The sequence below is a fragment of the Ochotona princeps genome, chromosome 28 (assembly GCF_030435755.1).
Source record: "Ochotona princeps isolate mOchPri1 chromosome 28, mOchPri1.hap1, whole genome shotgun sequence".
In the NCBI taxonomy this organism is placed as follows: Eukaryota; Metazoa; Chordata; class Mammalia; order Lagomorpha; family Ochotonidae; genus Ochotona; species Ochotona princeps.
The window spans coordinates 25,817,482-25,823,481 of record NC_080859.1 but is presented as its reverse complement, the minus strand read 5'-3'; positions in this window follow the sequence as shown (position 1 = coordinate 25,823,481).

The following is a 6,000-nucleotide window of genomic DNA, read 5'->3' as shown; positions in this document are numbered from 1 at the left end:
GGACAGATTCTGTGAGAGATATGTGGGCTCATCCCTGAGGGACTGCAATACCTGCTGGTTTGCATGAGAACGGGGGATGGTGATGGTTCAAACTAGGCATGACACTTAGGAGTATTGGCATTGGGAACAATCTGAGCTGGTTCAGGCTGTACCACCTGTAGGCACACCCAGGGATAGGGTGTGAGGCAGACTGGGCTGCAATATACACCCGTACACAAGAAGGCTGTGACTAGCAGATAGACTATGCTGGGTAAGGGCCTAGCATGTGCTGGCATGTGCAAGATCTGGGTCTGGGAATGGACCCGATAGGGAAACTCCTTAGGTGGGTTCTATCTCCTTTTGATGAGCATGAGATTTGGGGCTGAGTGTGGGCCAGACCAGGTCAAGGATGCTCCACTTGTTGGCAGGCATGTGGGTTGGTTTGGTGGGCAGACCATGCAGGGTCAGACAAAACTGTAGCACACAGTGGTATTTGTGGGAGCCAGGGTTGGGGGAGGGTGACCATGCTGTGCAAGACTATCATACCTACCAGTCTACATGAAAGCCAGAGGTGGGAACAGACTGGACAGTTCTAGGCTACAGTATCTACCAGTGACAGCTGGGGTGGGCACAGGCTGAGCAGGCTATGCTGTAGCATCTAATGGCAAAGACAGGGGTTATGCCATGCAAGGCTGGGTTGAAGCAATCACTGGCATACATGAAGACCTGTGGCTAGGAGCAGGCTGTGTTGGGGAGCTTAGGGGACACCCTGGGTAAGCTTCAGTTCCCATTTGTGAGCATGGAGGCTGGGATGGTGGTGATGTATTGGGCTGGACATGGCTTTAGGATCCCTTGACATGGATGTGGATTGGCTCTGGGTGTACCAGACTGAGCTAGGCTTCAGCACCTGCTAGTGGTTGTAAGAGCCAGGGCGAATGTAGGACAGGAGAGCTGGGTCTGGGAGTGGGCCAGGCATGACTGGGTAGCACGTCATGGTAACAGCTGGAATGGGTGTACACCAGACGGGCAGGACCACTGTAGTTTCCAGGGCAGGAAGTGGGCCAAGTTAGGCTGGGCCAAGATCTCACCAGTGTGTGTGACATCTGTGACTAGGAGGTGGCCTGATAGAGGAGCTTGGGGAACTCCTCTGTTAGGATGCAGTCCCTGCTGGTGAGTGCAAGAACTGAGCCTAGAGCAGGCCAGGTTACCATACCTGCTAGTATATATACATGTGGGCCAGACTGGGTCATTTCATAGCATTCACTGGCAGATGTGAGAACCAGGACAGGGTGCAGAAGAGGTTGATTTGAGCCACAACACCAGTCAGTTCACATTAGTGCTATGACTGGGAGCTGGTGGGCTGTGCTATGCTGTAGCACCCACCAGTAGGAGCTGGATCTGGGGACAGGCAGAGCTGAGGGAGGATGCAGCATCCACTGGCAAATGATAAGGTGAGGTAGACCATGCCAGGATGGGCCATGGCACCCACCAGCACGCACAAGGCTCTGGAGTGGGGAAAGCCCAGTAGGGGGCCTTTAGGAGAATTTATGCTGGGTCAGTACTTCTGGTGAGTGTGAGAGCTGGAACTGGGGCAGATCAGGGTGGGTAGGGCTACAATACCCATTAGTCTGCATATAGCCGGGTTAGAGGGAGAACCAGGCTGGGTTTAATGGAAGAGCCAGGCTGGGTTTAATGATTGTAACTACTGCTGCATGCATGAGCCATAGTAAATGTAGGCTGGCTGGCTGGAGTTTGAGGAGCATTGCTGCCAAATGCTAGGGCTGCAGGCAGGTTCTGTTAGGCTTGACTGCAGAACGAAGTGGAAAGTGCAAGATCCGGGGCTGAGAGTGGGCCAGGTAGAGAAACTGTGGGCATGCCTCTGCTGGGCTGCAGTTCCCACTGGTGAGCATGAGAACTAGGGCTGGGAGTTGGCCTGACTAGACAAGGCAGTAGCACCCACTAGCATAAGTATGGGCTGGATAGTGGAGTCAGTTGGGCTGAGCTAGGCTGAGCTAGGCTGCAGTACCCATGGGTGTGTACGAGAGCCGAATGGGATGTGGGACAGACAGGACCAGTCTGCTTTACAATGCGGCATGTGCAGGAACCAGGGCTGGAGAAGGCCTGGTGGAGTTCATTATGGGTTGCTCTGACTGGGCTGCATTTCCTGCTTATGTGCATGTGGTGAGCAGCGTTGAGCTGGGCTATAGCATCCATTGATTTGCATATGAGATGTGGCTGGGAACAGAACTGTCTAGGTGACTGCAACCACCATGTGATGTGGGTGACAGACTAAGCAGATCCCGTACTGTCTGGCACACACAGGATGTCTGGAGTCAACTCAGATGAGGTTTCTGTGGGGATCCCCCCAACTGAGCCACTGGACTCAAAATCCAACCACAGGGCTAACTGCAGGAGTTGTGCTCTGACCATGAAGTGTGAATGTCAGAACTGGGCCTCCTCGGTATCTGAGATCTTTGCAGTGGACAGCTTGCCAAAATGTATATGGGGCATATGACAGATCACTGAGGCCTGAAGAGGACATCTAATATCATGAAGGGCAGAACAAAATAGACAATGGTCCTGGCCAAGCTTCGACAGCAAGTATCTGGGAGAGTGGAAACTCTGAGGTGGACTTATGTCGGCCAATGGACTTCAGAAAAATTTCCTCGACCTTGGAGCATCTCAGAACTATCAAAGTCACTTAAGTAGTACCCTCAGAACATACTTCACTACAAGGACCCTGGGATGACATCAGGTGGCCGTCCCCCATCTCCAGGTGCTGATGTGGTTAGGATTCTTGGTATGGCTCCTTCCTTTCTAACCCTGTTTCCCCTAGACACAAAAAGAACAGAAAGGGAGATTGAAAGCAGTTGTTTTATCCACTTTCCCCCGTTCCTTGACTCTCCTCTCCCTAGCTGTTGGTCCACATGGGCATACATCATTCTGAGCTATATAAACATCATCATCATAAAGAAAGAGCTAAAAAAAAATACGTAAAAAGATCTTCCATTTGCTCTTTTACTTCCTAACTGGTTGCAACAAACAGAGCTAAGTCAATCTGAAGCCAGAAGCCAGGAGCTTCTTCCTGGTCCCTCAGATGGATGCAGGGGCCCAAGACTTTGAGCCATCCTCCATTGCTTTCCTAGGCCATAAGTGGGAGCTAGATGGGAAGTGAGACAGCTGGGAAACAAACTGGAACCTATATGGGATCTTGGTACTTGCAATGGGAAGATTAGCCAATTGAATCGTTGCATTGGGCCCCTATCATTTTGTGTTTAGGCCAATTGTTTAGCATGGCATATACACAAGGTTTGCCTATATAAGCTATAAACATCTCCTACAGTGGTGTTTTGGGAGTTTTGTATCTGACATTTTTACATCAATGCCTATGACTTATTTTGTCTTATTAATCTATATAAATGACTCGGGTGTGTTGGCTTTTCTTCATTATAAAGAAATGCCTGAGGCAGGCCATCAATACAAAGGGAAAAGGTTATTTTGGCTGGTTAGGACCACACCACTGTATACCTGAGAAGACAGGGTGAGAACGGGCGTTATTGCTTTGTTGTTGATCTGATGGGAAATCAAGTAGTTCTCCACCCTTAAGCAGGTACGAAGATGGTGCTTTTCTTCAGATTGGAAAACCTCTTTTAGTCTTGTTTGCTGAGATTTTAAAACCAGAAATGTACAGTGGGTTTTATGAAAAGCTTTTTACCACATCTCTTGAGACAATAATTTTTTTCTGGTGGAATCATTGTAATAATCACATTAATTTATGGATGTTAAATAAACTTTGTGTTTTGGAGATAAGCTCCATTTACCTAACGAGCTGTTTTGAAACATTTTATTACAGCAACACACACACACACAATCATGCACAAATGCACATATCTAAGACATTTACCATTTTAGCCATTTTAAATATTTAAGCAATTCAATGACACAAGTCCAATTTAGTCTATTTACAATTTTGTGTATCCATTACGCCTATCTGGTTTCAGAACTTTTCCATCATCTGAAACAGAAACTACATACATTAAATAACTTTGCCTTTTCTCATGATTAGTGATAAAAGATGTCTTCTCATAGCTTTCTAATATACATGTATATTTTTATTGGTGAGTTGTCTATTTTAAATCCTTCACCTAATTTTCAATTAACATGTGATTTGCAAATGCTTTCTCCTGCTCTGTGTGCCTGTTGGTAATTGTGATGGTTGACTTCAACGTGGCTGGTTAATGGAGTGTCTAGACATTCCATCAAGCATTCTGCTGGGTGTGAGGTTATTTCTGGGTGAGACATAGTTGAGTAGTTTGAGGAAAGAAGCCTGCTCTGTAACATGAATGAACCTCAATTAACAGAAGTGAATAGAAAAGGCTAAGAAAGATCTCTGTCTCCTTCTGCAAACGCAGGCAGAAAAACTGATTCCAAACACTGAGAGGAACTAGGTACTCCAGAAGGCTGAAGTAAGGTCAGATTACAAATGGCAGCCTCATGGCAAGAAAGCCAAGAAAGTAGGAACTCCAGGACTAATGAACCCTGTCTCTGGGGAATGGTCAGGTAGCCCCTGCCTGCTCTGTATTCTAGAAAGGACACACACAAGAGCTGCTCTGCTGTCAAATCCAAAGTCGAACTGAAGAGGATTCTTGTTACTGCCACAGAGATAATTAAGAGGGACGAGAAAGGTGCTACACATGGCTGACCATAATGCCTAGAGATTAGCCTGCTGAAGGTGTTGAGCCATGGTGAGAGGAAGCTGCAGGCCAGTGTCATCCCTGCCTGGGGACTACAGAGACCAGAGGATGGGTCTGCTGGAACAGCCCAGCTGAGACAGGCAACATGTGACCCCATCTGTATCTCATGTTCCTTTACATAGAACCCACCTGACTGTTTTCATCACTTCTATGCAAATGGATGCGTCACAGAGACATCTCTTCAATGTAAATGGATGCCAGTCATGGAGAAATCTCTAAACATCTACTCAATGTTTACCCTAGCAAATGGCTGCAGATACCCACCAGGAAAGTCAGATCTGCAACAGAGCAACGTGAGATTACAGTGCAGCACGAGGTTGATGCTGAAGCTGTGGATTCAGATTTCACCAAAACCAAAGCTATTCCATTGCTATAGGGCTAGCTGTGGTTCAATTTTGTTCTAACAGATGGAATTTTTCTCACTCACTAGTTAGTATTTTATTCTTAATGAGAATCTAACGCATATGCAGCACAGTAGAAACTCCTACCCAGTTACCTTCACAAAGAAACTGAGAAAATGGTCTCTTTTTGGTCCCAGGGTTGACAAGTTTTTGAAGTAGAATTTGGAGTATTGCCGCTCCTGGGTTTGATCCATTTGGATGGGGAGTAGAATCACACCACTGGGTGTCCTTGACTTCTAGTTTGTTAAGTAAACATCTTGATGGTTCAGCCTCCATAACGTTATGAGCCAATTCATAACTTTATGAGCCAATAGTAACCATTTTCCTGTTTCTGTCACTGCCTGCTTCATTTTTTCCTTTCTCTTTTCTTTCTCTCATTTTCTCTTTCCCCCCTCTGCCCTAACCTCCTCTGTTAATATTTCTAAGTGTCTTCAAAATTTGGAGAAAATGTGCATTATGGAACTCTACAAGAATATAAAAATTTCTTGCAGCCAAATCAACTCATGCTAACTGGGTGTAACATGACTGAACAAGACTAGTTTGAGACACTAAGAATAAGAAGACATCAGTTTGGAAAGAGCTCCTATCAGAGCAACAAACATTTTGCTGACACCAAGTTAAGAAGATTTGTTAAATTTTAGATGAAACTTGAGTCATAGGAAGATGGTTATTGATGCTTACAACACATTTATAAATGAACAATGGGTTAGAGAGGAAATAAAAGGGGAAATTTAAACATTGCTTGAAACAAATGAAACACATAAGCATAACATATAAAAACTTATGGGACAAAATCAAGGCAGTGTTAAGAGGAAAGTTCATTTTAATCAATGCTTATGTTAAGAAATTGGACATGCACCAAGTAA